Genomic DNA, 15,873 nt, shown 5'->3' with positions numbered 1-15,873 from the left:
GTATAATGGACTGTGCAGGCAGTTGCTATTCTTTATTCTCTCTCCTTATTAATTTGGCTATGCATAAGGACAGTTCTACTTTAAGCTATACTTACAAAACAACATGACAGCAATCAAATATTTAGGCTTGAGATGTGCATAATTTACACACCTTGAAGCATTTATAAACCAAACTGGTTTCTCATGCGTATATGCATATACACATAGGTATCTGTGACTGTACTTTTGTTTGCATTAAATGATGTGTTTTGATTGTGCCTTGTTTGCCAAGCGAATCTGACCATGCTGCATCTGTGATCTGTTCTCATCATTATTTCCCATCTCACCAATCTTTGTGTCATCTGCAAACTTTGTGTCATCTGCAAACAAATTATTTTGTATTTTCTTCCAGGTCACTGAATATTGAAAAATATCGAATAGCACTGGGCAAAGAACCAACCCCTTCAGGATTCCAATGGAAACCCCTCCCTCATTGATGACTCATTATTAGATCTATCTGCACACACGTACACAAATAAGGGGTGTATTGGAATTTTCACCTTTGACTTCACTGGGAGCAAGGTTGGGCACTATAAGGTTGAATCTGACTGAGTTATTGCTCATTCAATTTAACAGGAACTTTTCTCACTCAAGCAGAGTTTTGCTACCTAGTTGCAAAGGAAGATGATTCTAATCATAAACAGGTTTCAGAGTAACAGCCGTGTTAGTCTGTATTCGCAAAAAGAAATGGAGTACTTGTGGCACCTTAGAGACTAACCAATTTATTTGAGCATGAGCTTTCGTGAGCTACAGCTCACTTCATCAGATGCACGATGAGCTGTAGCTCACGAAAGCTCATGCTCAAATAAATTGGTTAGTCTCTAAGGTGCCACAAGTACTCCATTTCTTTTTAATCATAAACAGTATGCAAAACCAGAGAAGTACTCATCTGTGATTTCTGAACCCACTCCCAATTCCTTATTATTATTGCTGAGAACACTCAGCCTCTGTCACTGGAAGAGCAAAGACACCACTCCAGATATTGTTGAAAATGTACCAAGCAGCACTATGTCCGGCAAAGTATTACAACCATCAATTTGGCTTCATATGTACTTTGTCTTAGTAAATCATTGGGCCAATAATCTTGACAAGGCCAATGTATTTTCCTTATTGAATTCAACTAAAGCAATGTCTAATGTCAAACTTTTTTTGCTGGACCCCCTTTGAAAATATTTCAGGGTGTGACGAACCCCCACAAAGGGATAGCAAATTACTGTATATATTCATAGGAGCATTAGATGAAGCATGTATTCATTATCCCTGCAGTCAAAGGCTCTGAAGTCTCTCAGAAAGCGTAAATCAACAGCTGTCAGGAACAAATACATGGGCATTTAAGAAACATGTTTTCTGGAAAAAAAATAGACAACGGGCTACAGTTTGGGGAGCTGGAAGCCTTTTTCAATAATTGTGGCAATAATCATAACATTGTCCAATTTGTGGTAACAATTATAACATTGGCCAAGGACTGTGGCTTTAGACGCAACTATGTACAAACAAGTAAATGTATATTTAATGTGAGGGGTGCTGATGTTTGTTAGGGTTACCATACGTCTGGGTTTTCCTGGACCTGACCTCTTTTTTGGTCCTCCAATCTCCATCCAGGCAGATATCTGTATTATGAAAAACCTTCCTGAGAATCTACGACCACTTCCATTGAAGTTGTGGGAAATGATCTGCCAAGAACTACTGGCTGTGTTGGACCTCGGGGTTGTAGAGGAATCCCCATGCAGCGTTTCTCAAACTGGGGGTCCCGACCCAAAAGAGGGTGGCAAAGCTAGTGCAGGAGGGTCACGAGTAGGGTCACCATATGTTCAGGTTTTCCTAGCTATTATGTCTTCTTTAGTCCTCCGATCTCCGTCCAGGCGGATTTTGGAAATATGAACAAATTTCCATGATTTTTCCTTGTCTTTAGAGCCGGTAGCTGGAGAGTGGCAGCTGCTCTCTGCTGCCCAGCTTGGAAAGCAGTGCAGCTGCCAGCAATGGTGCAGAAGGAAGTGTGGCAATACCATGCCATGCCACCCTTCCTTCTGTGCTGCTGCTGGTGGCAGCAGTGCCTTCTGAGCTGGGCGCCCACATTCTCTGGCTACCCAGCTTGGAAGGCAGCACCGCCGCCAGCAGCAGCGCAGAAGGAAAGGTAGCAATACCACACCATGCCACCCTTCCTTCTGTTCTGCTGCTGGCAGTAGCGCTGCCATCCGAACTGGGTGCCCAGCCAGTGGCCGCCACTCCCCGGCCATCCATCTCAAGAAGGAAGGGCTTTGAGGCTCTAACTCCCCAAGCCAGCCAGGGGCACTGTGGTTACTACTCAGTAGAACCAGGCAGAGCCCTGGCTTGAAGTCCCAACTCCCTCCCCTGTCCCTGGAGGAAGAAGGGCCCAACATAGAATTGCACTGACTGCCCTGACCAAGGATGGCCAACCGGGGTGCAGGCTAGCAAATGGATCTTCCAGTCTCTGCTTTCCAGTTCTCCCCTGCACTAAGGTAAAATTGCCCCCCATCCCTCCTCATTGTGCTCACCTCCAAGATGTATTGGAGCCTGTGTCTGTTTGGGGACTCTGCCAGCAGGTTCCCCAGCATGGGAGCCAGGAGGTTTGCCAAGACCTTGTGAAGAGCCTGCAAAGAAAGGGAGAGCCATGAGTCACAGTTAGGAAAACTAGGGAAACTTCTCCTCCCTGTCACTGGCCCCCTGCTCGGCCAATCAGAATTGAGACTCTGAGGGGTGGGAGGCTGAGAGGTCTCACCAAATGTCCCGAATGATGGCCCAGGTGACCACTGGAGTGGATCACTCTCAGAGCACTATTCCAGCCCCACCTCTTTGTGAGGGCCTCCCACAAAGAGAGCAAACCCCCCTGACACTTATACACCTCCTTTGTGGAGGGAGAGAAGCAGGGAAAATGGAAAAAAAGAAGCACAAGAAGAAGAGAAAGGCGGGAGGGAAAGAGGAAAACGGAAACCAAAAAGGACAAACCCCGAATGTCCCCAGTGATTCTAAGGGACAAAGTCCTAGGTAGGAAAGCAAATTCTGCCACCTTAACCTAGAATTTCTGTGCCTAGAATTCAGCCAGCACCAGGCGGATCAGACTGAACAGGTTCTAAACCTCTCTGAGACTCTTACCTTCTGAGCAGGGACTAGAAAATTGGCAGTAGGAAAGGAGAAAACTCCAAAGAGGTTCCTCCTCATGCTCACATATGTGAATCCTAATTCTCTTTCAGCCCTCAAGGACAGACCTTGAGGAGACTTGCTCCAGCAAAGCCATGGGGGTCTCTGAGGTTGCCCCTGCTCTGCACCTCTGTCCTGCTTGGCTGATGTCAGGGTCTCTCTGTGAGGTCACTGTCTTCCCACCACCTTTGCCCAGTAGGCTGGGGTCCTGCAAAAGACCTTTGTGATGTCGCTGCCATACCAACCTCTTCCCTGCAAGGCTGATGTCCTGCCCTGGCCAGCCTCTTTCGGTGTGAGAGCTGCTTCCCTGCATCACCCCACTTAACTACTGCTGACTCTGGGGATCAAGCAGTCTACACAGAAAAGCATCAGAGTCTTCTCCCCTTGCCACACTCAGTTTTTCATAAATTAGTAGACTTTAAGGCCAGAAGGAACCATTAGAGCATCTAATCTGATCCCCTGCATATCCAAGTCCTCCTGTATATCACAATAGGCAGGTTTTGATCAAAGCATGTACCAGAAACGCATCTAGTGTTCATTAGAAGACTTCAAGAGATAGAGAATCCACCATTTCCTTTGGTAATTTGTTCCAATGGTGAATCATCCTCACTTTTAAATATTTGTGCCTTATTTCTAATATGAATTTGTCTGTTTTCACCTTCCAGCCACTGGGTCTTGTTATGCCTTTCTCTGCGAGATTAAAGAGCCCTTTAATACCCGATATTTTCTCTCCATGAAGGCACTTAAACACCTCAATGAAGTCACCCCTCAACCTTCTTTTTTATAATCTAAACAGATTGAGCTCTTTCAATAGCTCACATGAAGGCATTTTTCTCCAGCCCTCCAAACATTTTATGGCTCTTTACTGCACCATCTCCAATTTTTCAACATCTTTTTAAAATGTGGACACCAAAACTGGCTCCAGTATTCCAATCTCAGACATATGAGCAGAGCAGTGAGTAGGGTAGGGAGGTGACACAGCATCAGTGAGATTAATGATGGCTTTAGCCCTGTTCACCACAGCATCACACTGGGAGCTCATGTTGAGTGCCTTGCCCAGTATGACCCCTAAATCCTTGTCAGAGTCACTGCTTTCCTGGATAGTTTCCCATTCTATAGGTGTGGCCGGCATGCTTTGTTGCCGGGTAGATGACCTTGCATTTGGCTCTATTAAAACTTGTTTTGTTTGACTGGGTCCAGCTTACCAAGTGATCCAGATTGCTATGTGTGACTGCCCTGGCCTCATTATTTACCACTCTGCCAGTATTTTGCTACCCACACATTTTATCAGCAGTGATTTTATATTTTCTTCCAGTTCATTGATAACAATTATTTTTAAAAAACAGTCCTTGAGAGCCTCTTCAGACCCCTAGTACCAAGTGCCTGCTCCCTACAGCACAGCAAGAAAAGGCCATCCAGCCCTGGTGTTACATAGGGGCAAAGCACAGAACAAACACATGCTTAGGAGCTGTGTTATCCATAGGCTCTGAACAACATGTTGGGGTTAGCAGCTTACAAATGCACTAGAATCCTGTAGTTTAGACAGGCCCCAACTGTGTCTCAGTCTCTCACCCTGTAAAATGGGGATAATAAATGAAACCTTGATTATCTCTATTTTATAGTTGGGGAAACAGGCACACAGAGGTGAAGAGACTTGCTCTTGGTCACAAAGCCAGGATTAGAAAACGGCAGGTCTTCTGATTGCCAGTCCTGGGCCCTAGCTCTGATTATCCTGGCCTCTCAGCTCTAACTTTAGTCTCAACCCAACTAGAGGTTTTCGTCTTCTCCATGCCCCTTAGCGCCACATCACTACAGAAAAAGATTTGCTGTGTAGCCACCTGGCTCTAATGGATGTGGATGCCTTTCCAAAGGACGTGCTGTGGCTCACTCACATGTTGTGGGTTTGATGGAGGAACCACCTGGTCACATTCTATGGCCTGTGTTATACAAGAAATCAGACTAGATGGACATGATGGTCCTTTCTGACCTTAAAGTCTATGAACCTATACATTTTTTTGCTGCTAGTTAGATAACTCTGGTCATATTTTCTATCATTCACTTTCAGTTGGAATAATAAAGCTTACTACTTACTTAATCCATAACACCAAATTAGCCTTCTACCTTCTCTGAGCACATGCTTTATCTTGCCTCCTTTCCCACCTCCTCCCCCACTCTCTCTTCTAAAGAGCTGCCAGCAATTTGCAGTAATGCGGGGTACAAGCAGGCAGAGTTATATAAAGAGAGCATGGGAGAGACAGGATGAGTTAGCACCAGATACACACCGATTATAGCGCTGTTTATTTTTATTGATGAACCACCTCAGAGAGGGGTGCATATATTGAGCACTGGAAAAACAATCACATGTCTGCATCCCTAGAGTAGCGTGTTGTAGGATTTCACAAGATCAGCAGCGTCAGGGTTGGTTGGTGCTTGGATAAGTGTCCTCGAAAGAGAACAATGTGTTGTTGGGAGTACTGTGGATGTTTTAGTACTTCTGTTTGAGTCAGTTTGGAATCAATGTTCCAGCAGGGTGCTGCTGGACAGGCAGCTGTTTGGAACAGATGGAAAACAATGCTATTGACCATTCTGGTGCTGAAAAATCCTAGTCCCACTCTCCTGACCAGATGCCAAGGTAAGAAGCTACAGTCTGCCTACCCAAATCCCCTTTGAATATAGTAGGCTTTCTTAAATACCTGCCCTCAACAGTTTTTCAACAGCTCATGTTAGTGCTGCACACCCCAGAGGTAGCTGCATTTCAATAGATGATAAAATGGTTCCTCCTTCATGAATCTGATGCAAAACCCAGTGAAGTCAATGAAGTTGACAGAAAGACTTCCAATGAACACTGACACAAGTCCTATCGGCATTATGGATAGCCTTATTAGAGCATAACCTGATCAGGCCTTTCCAAGAGTTACTTTGTATAAGAAGAACCTACTATAAAGGTTAATCCTAGGGTAAGGCATTTATCAGCCTTCTGAAGATCCCTTGATTATGTCTGGACTGGATTTCAGGCCAGCCAGAGAAGGAAAGATTCTGGAGTTTACAGACCTTTATGATGGGCTTCATTGTAAAACAGGAAAGTGAATGTAAATAATTTTATTTATTTATTTATTTTACTATAAATTCACTTAAATTTCAAAACAAAGTTGTATCAATTCCAAAAATTAAAAACATCTTTGTTTAGAAAATTTTGAAAATGCGGGGAGGTCTTTCGATAATTTTTAAAATATTTTTTCAATTTTTTGTTTAAGTGAGAAATTTTTTCGCAACCATTCTTTTCCCACGAACAGTTTCGGTTTCAACAAATCAGCATTTTCCAATGAAAAAGCCTTTCATCAAGAAATTCCCACCCTGCTCTAGATCCGAGGGTTAGCCCCACTCCTGCTGCAAAGCTCCAAGTGGTCAGGACACAAAAACCATGAGCTCAGCTATGAAGTTCAAGGTGACCTCTGGCCACTTGCTTAATACAATCCAACTAAAAGGCTAGATTGCTGGATTCAGACACTGCCACTGTGAGAGCTGTTCCACTTTGTATAAATATTCATTGAGCCAGAAACATAGATTGACTCTATAACCTGGTGGGTAGGAGTCTGAGGACCAAGTCCCTGCACTGGCTGGTTCAGTTCAGGGACTTGAGCTGGGGTCTCCCACATCTGAGAAGACTGTCCCAACTACTGGTTATTCTGGGGTTTCTGTCTCTCTTGTGTTTTTTCACAACAAATTTCAAATGGCCTCATTTTCCGTCTGCACTGGAATGAAAACAAACTTCAAAACCTGGCAAATGTTTGCAAAACAGAATTGTTGTTTTCCAGTCAGCACCAGTTACTGCCCCTAATGCACTTTGTGGGTCATGGAGAAAAACAAATACATATTCTATGGCAGCCACTTCTAATGCCTAACTGCCTCGTGGAGGTCATCATGATAGAACCGGTAGAGGATTAGCTAGGAGCACCACTCAGCCTCACAGTTCAATTCTCACTGAGCGAAATTATAAAATACCATTTCTTCTCCAACAGGAAGCATAGGGTGACCAGATGTCCTGTTTTGGCCAGGGCAGTCCCCTTTTTTAAGCCCTGTCCCAGCCGTCCCAACTTTTTTGGCAAAAGTGGGCATTGGTCCTGTTGGCTCTAATCCAATTGGCAAGAACAAATTGGACAAATGCCCACTTTTGTCAAAAAGTGGGATGTGGAGGAACAGACGGGGTGGGAGACGAGAGGTGACACCAGCCCTACGCAGGGAGGGAGGCAGGGCTTGGTTGGGGGGCAGGCAGGCCTTGAATGAGCAGCGACGCCAGCCCCAGCCTCACGTGGGGGGCAGGTGGGGCTCAGGTGAGCAGCGATGCTAGCCCCTTGCAGGGCGCGGGGGAAGTGGCTTAGGCTGGCCCCACAAGGAGGTGGGAAGGGCTCTGGCTAGCCCCACATGGTGGCCCATTTTCCCTTTGGGAAATATGGTCACCCAAACCCTAAACTGCTCTTAAACTAAGTACTTGGTGAAAACCTCAGTTTCCACACTGACCAGTTTGAAGGTGGAGGGGGAACTTTCCTGCATCTTGCTGAGTTCTGTCTGTCTAGGTACCTATAATTCCAGAGTGCATCACAGACATTAATGCCATGATCCAGAGTCATTCCCCACCTATAGATACTCCTGGGGGTGATTATGATCACTGGCTCATCATGATATGTCTTGAAGAACAGTTGAGTTCCTTTGAGAATACACTAGATTGCACCAACTGGCATATTTAGAAAATGTCCATGGGAACGAAACTCCCAGCCCCTTTAAATCTCCCTCCCTGTACAGCAGGCTTGATGGTCAGAAAATTTGGGACGAGATTTTTAAAGGAATTTAGGCACCTAACTCCTGTTGAAATCTTAGCAGCTCTGATGTTTGTCCTCATTTAGGACGGGGGGATTTGAGGTTAGTTGCCAAGGGCAGGCAACAAGAGCTTTTTATGCTACTGGCAGAGTTTGGAATTCACTCCACTAGCATGGTGATTGGTGCAAATGTATCAAATGGAGGAGAGTGAAGTTTCTGCAGCAGCTGTTTACATGCTTAATTCAGATGTAAGAGATTGGCTGCTTTCAGGCTAAGAAAAGCAAACCAAATATCCACTAGGAAACTGGAGTAAAGGTGCAAAACTCCATTATATACCCTCTTTCGAAGTATATATATATATATATATATATACACACACACACACACACAGGCAGAGCTGGTAGTGATGCCAATCTTTAAGGTTGCCTACCACTTCCCATTATAAGACCCTCTTTTTAGTTGCTTGTTAGTTAAACTTTAACCAGTTGAGCTGAAATTTGCCATGCCAGGTGTTGCCTCTGAATGACGTTTTTTGGAACGTTACAGCTAAAAGGTTCAGCCACTTCAAAGAATGAGATTAGGAAACAATATGTTGTTTTGCCCATGTTAAAAACGTTCTTACAGCTGTTTTTGGAGGAAGGACTTGAAATTTGGCAGGGAACGGCCTCTGTGTCTGTGATGTGCCTCTGGCTGTCCCTGTGAAAATCCATCCAAAATGGGCCAAGTTATAAGGCTCTGAAAAAAATCACAGTTTGCACATGCTTAGGAGAGACTAATTAGAATTTGGCGGCTGCCTGAATCAAATGCAGAGGGGACCTGGTATTGGCCACTAGTTGGAAGACAGGGTACCAGGCTAGAGGGACCTTTGGTTTGACCCAGTATGGCCATTCTTATGTTCTTATGTAAGGAGCTTGGGAGGAGAAGAAGAGACAAGTTTGAAACAGAGGAAGGCTCATGCGGACAGTGGCAGAAGGGGTCACATAAGGGAGTAGGAGGGTAGGGCTTGTTCAAAGACTCCATGGCCCACCTATGTTTCATAGTGAGGTTGGGGTGTGGCGGCTGCACAGGGAGGCATCTATGCCCCTGTGGAATGCAGAAGACAGCAATGCAGATGGCCAAAGTGTTCTGTAATTTTATCAGCAGTGATTTTATATTTATGTCGAGATCATTGATGAAAACATGGGATAGCTTTGGGTCTAGAACAGATCCCTATGGACCACCACTAGAAACATGCCTATTCCATGATGATTCCTCCTTGCCAACTGCTTTCTGAGATGGGTCAGTTAGCCATTTCTTAATCCATTTAACGTGTGCTTTATTGATATTGCATAGTGCTAGATTTTTACTCAGAATGTTGTGTGGTGACAAGTCAAATGCCTTACAAAAATCTATTACCTCTATGCAGTTACCTTATCATCCAAATTTGTAATCCCATCAAAGAATGACAAGATCTATTTTCCTTAAACCCATGTTGATTAGCATTAATTATATTGGCATCCTTTAATTCTTTATTGATTTGAATCTCCGATCAGATTTTCCATTATTTTGCCCAAGATTGCTGTCAAGCAAACTGGCCTATAATTTACTCACATCATCCCATTTACCCCTTTAGAATATTCACACATTTGCACTCTTCCAGTCTTCTGGAATTGCTCCAGTATTCCAACATTTATTAAAAATTAACATCTGTGGACCACACTGCTCCTCAGCCAATTTTTGTAGGACTCTTTAGTGCAAGTTATCCGGACCTAATGATTTAAAAACATTTATTCCTAGTAGATTATGTTTAGCATCTTCCTTAGTCACTAGTGGACTGAAAGCAATTTATTACCCTTATGTGATATAAGTACCTCATCCTGCTTCTTTCCAGATATAGAACAGAAATATTTATTGAACACATCTGCCTTGAATTCTTTAACAATTTTATCACCTCCAGTTAGTAATGGGCCTATACCATTGTCAGGATCTCTTTTGTTCTTGAAATACTTAAAAAACTCCTCCTTATTTGTCTTTTGCCCTGCCAGGCATGGATTTTTCCATCTTTAGCTTATCTTATGCATTTTCTACATTTCATAGCTTCTAATTTATATTGATCGCCATCTATGTCACTCTTTTCTCATTTCTTTTTTTTATTATTATTATTTCTAATTGCTGCCTTCACTTTCCCTCTTAACCAGGATGGGCTTCTAACCAACATTGTCCTCTTTCTTGATTGTGGAATCATGACTTTTTGGCCATCTAGAAAAATCTTAAAGAACTCCCAATTCTCATGTGCATTTTTCTATCTAACTGTTCCTTCCAAATCAGCTGCTCTCAATTTTTCTCAGCTTTGAGAAATTAACCCTTTTGAAACATCAAGAATATATTACTGGTTGGGACTGTCCTGTTTGCCTGTGTTGAATGTGATCAGCTTATGAACACTTTTGTAGATAACCATCAACTTCCAGTCCCTTGCAATCCTTCCGTCTCTGGCATGGTCCCTCCTCCTGTGACACAGCCAGTCTTCCTCTGGCATAGTTCTTCTTGATCTCTGCTTCTGCAGTGTCATTCCTAACAGTCGCTCCTCCTCCTCCTCCTCTTCCATGGTCCCTGGCAGACCCTCCTTATGCAGCACAGTCCCTCATCAAGAGCTGCTGGCATCACAGCATTGTTGCATCATCTTCTGTGATGACGTATGTCAGGGACACAAGGGGCCCAGGGTGGACAGGGTTCAGGCAATGAAGCAGCTGTCCAATATTTCTTTTTATCCTCATTCTTTAGATACCATGATTAAAACTGAACAGACTAGAATGTGTGTCCCCAGGGAGGCTTTATTTACTGTACACCATCTAAAACCTGCCTCGAATTTTGGGAGCACTGTCCAACTCAGGGACACTCTTTTCCTTCTCTCTTCTCTCCCAGCTGTGGGGCAAACATTTCCCTCCCAACACAAGCACTGAGACATTGGTAGTAGCCCAAGGCATCAAGTCTTATTTTTACCTCCCATTGGATTGTGCTTCTGCTATAACCTGTGTGGCTCCTACAGAAATTGGTGCCTTCCCTTAAAGAACTTCAGTACCACGAGTGACTTTCAGCTCCATCCTGTGGAAACAGATGTGTTCCTCTTTCACCTGGTTGGAAAGAGTTTTTGAAAATGATTTTAAAAAATATTTTTAAGCAAAAGTCAACTCCTCCCCTTCAATTCAGGGGTCAGATTGGAAAGAAAAGGTGGTGGGACTCTGGAAAAATGAGACACACTCACAGGAGATGGTACAGACACTCAAACTATGATTTTGTCCTGCTGTCTCCTAGCGTTTACCTTGACCAGGTAACAAGGGTTAGAATTACAGCTGCCTGTTCTCCACTAGAAATTTACCATGGGTTAGATAACAAGGATTAGTTTAAAATGCAACTTTTTCCCCAGTGAAACCCAAGATCAAGGAGATTCTCTATACTAGGGTTTTGGTTTTTTTACCTCAAGTCAGTTGATTGCCAGTTAACTCAAGGGAAATCACATGCTTGTAAAGGGGTGGACGGTGTCTGTGTAGGCCCTCCCCAGACATCTGTTGCAGGTTCACCCTAGCCTGAGCCCTGTGACCTGGCAAGAGAGAGGAAGGGGGAACAGGATGGCATGTGACCTGTTCAGGGGGGATGGCTGGGAGCAGAGGGGAGGGAAGCTGCTTCTTCAGTTTCAGGAGGGACAGAGGAACCACAGTGGAAGGTAGCAGAGGAGTAGATGTCAGGGAGCCAAATGTAGTGATTGAGGAAGGGGGAAGAGCCCCATTTGCTCAGTTGGCTGACTGAATTTCTTTAGGGATTAGAAATGATTGATGGGCAAGCGAGTCAGAAATAATGTTTTATTGGTGTTATCTGGTTGCCCCCACCCCGTCATATGAGAGACTGTTGAAAAGGTTCCTGATACTGCATACAATGTATTGTAGATACCATTAAAGGTACTGTGTTAGGAATATTATCTGCCCAAAGCCTTCAGTAACTCAGAGTTAAGGCTGCCCAGTGGTGCTTTGCCCCCTTCCAGAATGTGGGCGGTGGCCAAATTTAAACCTCAAAATATTAGCGAATGAAGAGTTAAGGTAACACAAATGTAAACTTATGGAAAGTTCAGGCAAACACCACTCCTGCAATTCAGCCTTAGCTCTGCCCTGCTGGAGCTGGCAGTAGCCACTGGGAATGGGTCAGCAATGGTGATACAAAGGGTAACAAACATTCAAGGGAAGTGATGGATTCTGTATCTCTTGAAGTCTTCAAAGCAAGATGTGTTCATAGATTATCAGGGTTGGAAGGGACCTCAGGCGGTCATCTAGTCCAACCCCCTGCTCAAACTAGGACCAATCTCCCATTCTTGTCCCAGATCCCTAAATGGCCCCCTCAAAGATTGAACTCACAACCCGGGTTTAGCAGACCAATGCTCAAACCACTGAGCTATCTGGAAAATATGATCCAGCCAAACACAAGTTATTCGGCTCAACACAGGAGTAACTGGATGAAATTCTATGCCCCTATGTTATGCAGGAGCTCATACTAGATGACCAAATGTTCCTTCTGCCTTAAAAATCCATTAATCTATAAACACATACGAGGAAGGACTAAGAGAGCATGTCTGTTTTGTGTTCCATAGATTTGAATTCCAGCGTTTATATGCATGCATTCCAACTGCATTTATTGTGTTATGTGTAGACTGCATTGAATAGCAGAGGGATTAGCTGGAGCAGCTTAGTGGAGCTGTGACTGTAATATGAAGAGAGATGCATATGTACCTTGAGGGATCAAGAATGCTTCATTTCAGCTCTGAATTCTGTGGTTTGTCAGTAGAGGTGCCTCAAAATGTCATCCTGTTATGGGGATTGTCGGCAATCTGGTGACAACTTGACAGTGGCTTCTGGGGCTTGATGAGGGTAAGTGAAGGCAATGTGTCCAAGGAATCAACAGGGCAAGGACGAAGGGGTGGTAGATGTGATGGAAGTGGAGCTACACTTATATTGTAAGCTCTTTGGAACAGGGAGCATCTTTTTGTTCTTCGTTCGTATAGCACCTAGCTCAGTGGGGTCCTGCTCCAGGAGTGGAGCACCTAGATGCTACAGAAATATGAATAATATGTAATACTCTAAGAATACTGATGATTTCATGAACACTGTCTGTGATCTGGTCAATGAGGGGAACTTATTGTATACTGGGTTCTAAGGCCTTCCCATACGAATGCATTGTTCTAGCGTAATAGGGGGCTGTGGGAAGAACAAACAGGAAGAGTACAACAGCACTAGATAAGGATACCCCGCACACATATGAAAGACAACAGGCAAACGGATCAGCTTTAATGACCTTGCTCCCCGTCACCAACAAGTTGCAAGCCTTGTGCTGCCAAGGCTGGGAACTAACAGATCACAGGGCTACAAATAGTTTAAAAAGTGACTTATTCCCTGGGCAGCATGGTGATCAAAAGGACCAAAAAGCTTTTAAAGGGGATTCCCCCTGAAGTAGGGGGAGAGAACTGGTTTGGGAGCTGAGGGAACAGATCTGCCAACCAGACCCTAGAGGTCTTAAGGGGTCTACAGGAAAACTTAGACCTCCCAGAATCCCGCTGTGAAAGATAGACTCCTGGGAAGGTGGATATGTGTACAGCCTGTTTTTATTTTTAAGACCAGTTTTGTCTTAAATGCTTTTGTTCTAAATAAATGACTTTGCTTTAATGAGGCTCTTTGGTCACTGGGTACCAGCCAGTACTCTCAGAGGGGAACAGATTTGCAGGTGCCAGACATAAGTCAGACCTGCTAAGGTAATCACAGTTGATACACAGGAGACTGCAGTCAGGGCCCAGTCTGAGTGAGAGAATCACATGATTCCTTCCCAAGGGAGGTGAGGGCCTGAGACCTGACAGGATAGCCAATCTAAGAGACCAGGATGGGTCAGAGGTACAGTTAGCTGGGTAACTGTGACCATAACATTTACAAGCCTGGGTTGGTTTGTGTGGAGCTGGCTCAGTGTTTGAGTGTACGTACCTCCTGTTTACTATACCTAGCCTAAACCCAGGTTTTGTCTAAGCAAAGAAAAGGTGTTAGATTGTGTCATACAGTGGTCATGTGCTCTGATCCCAATGGGTGTGGCATCTGTAATGACAGAAGGCAAGTGTAATGCCAACAGACCTTGGTTGTTGGTGGGCAGGGAACCTGGGAACTTTTGGAGCTAAATGCAGGAGCCTCTACTGCATGAGCTAAAAGCCACAAGGCCCTTCGCTAAGGCTGTAGCAGACTCATTAATCTTTAAGTGGTTTTGGTGCCACTACCTGGGACAGAGCACCACACCCAGGAGGTGTGTTGGTTACACTAGTATGAGTGTTATTGACTGGATGGAGCAGCTCTCAAAGATACAGTGTTAAGGTTGCATTTAAGGGATGTTAAGTACCTTAACTTTGTATTTCCTGCCCTTCAGAGGTTTCAGTTTAAGCATTCTCCATTCTGGAAGGGCACGAGACACCACTGGGTAATCTTTACTCTCTGTTATCAAAGTTTTTGGGCAGTTATATATATATATATATATATATAAAAAATGCAAAATTTTGCAAAGGTTAAGTTTAATTGAAATCCTGGCAGTTTTATGGCATGAAATTTGCAGTTTTGCTGTTATTACTGAAGTTCAAGGTGGAAATTTAGCTGAGTGTCTGCCCAAAGCCCACTGAAGTAGAAAGACTCTCATTGACTTCAGTGGGCTCTGGCTCAGACCCTACATCATATCTGATACTCCCTCCATTGTTAAAATCAATGCCAAAACCTGCTTCAGTGGCAGCAGAATAGAGCCACAGGAAATTAGTAAATGTTTGTATGGCTTGTATTGTTTACCTGGCACATCTCCATTGGATTCCTTGAGCAAAGATGATTTAACATAGCAATTCCACAGCCACGACTTCTGGGTTTTTTCCCCAGAATATTATTCCTCTAGAGCAGTGTTCCCCAAACTTGGGATGCCGCTTGTTCAGGGAAAGCCCCTGGTGGGCCAGGCCGGTTTGTTTACATGCCGCGTCTGCAGGTTTGGCCAATCGCAGCTACCAGCTCCCGCGGTTTGCTGCTGTAGGCCAGTTGGGGCTGCGGGAAGCAGTGCAGGCCGAGGGCCATACCGGCCGCTGCTTCCTGTAGCTTCCATTGGCCTGCAGCAGCGAACCACGGCCAGTGCGAGCCGCGATCGACCGAACCTGCAGATGCGGCATGTAAACAAACCAGCCCAGCCCGCCAGGGGCTTTCCCTGAACAAGTAGCGTCCCAAGTTTGGGAAACACTACTCTAGAGAGGAGACATGCTGTTTTTACTATCTGCCTTTTCACTCTGTAGGTTGACCAAAGAGGTTACCAATGCAAACTGATCTACTGTTACTTCAGCAGACACTTTCCAAAATGACAGGTTTCAGAGTAGCAGCCGTGTTAGTCTATATTCGCAAAAAGAAAAGGAGTACTAGTGGCACCTTAGAGACTAATCAATTTATTTGAGCATAAGCTTTCAGAAGTGAGCTGTAGCTCATGAAAGCTTATGCTCAAATAAATTGGTTAGTCTCTAAGGTGCCCCTAGTACTCCCTTTCTTTTTACTTTCCAAAAGTGTCCCGTAAGACGCTGGCAGCATTTGTCTGAAGCACACATCTTGTTTGCAGGCATTGATCCTGTTGCAAAACGGTTAAGTGGGTTTTGCTGACTCATTCATGCAGGTTCCTCATTTCTCATACCCTGATACCAGGGAAGTGGGAGGGGCTCTCTGAAGGCTTGTGTTCATTGCAACAGTTAGCTCGAGTTAATACACTCGAGCATCAGCATCACTTGAGCTTCAGCTCCTCCCGCCACCACCATGGACTAGTTACCTTATGCTTAAAGCATCAAGTAACTCA

The sequence above is a fragment of the Eretmochelys imbricata genome, chromosome 2 (genome assembly GCF_965152235.1).
Source record: "Eretmochelys imbricata isolate rEreImb1 chromosome 2, rEreImb1.hap1, whole genome shotgun sequence".
NCBI classification, from domain to species: Eukaryota; Metazoa; Chordata; order Testudines; family Cheloniidae; genus Eretmochelys; species Eretmochelys imbricata.
The sequence above is the reverse complement of the archived record's forward strand: the minus strand, read 5'-3'. Positions refer to the sequence as shown.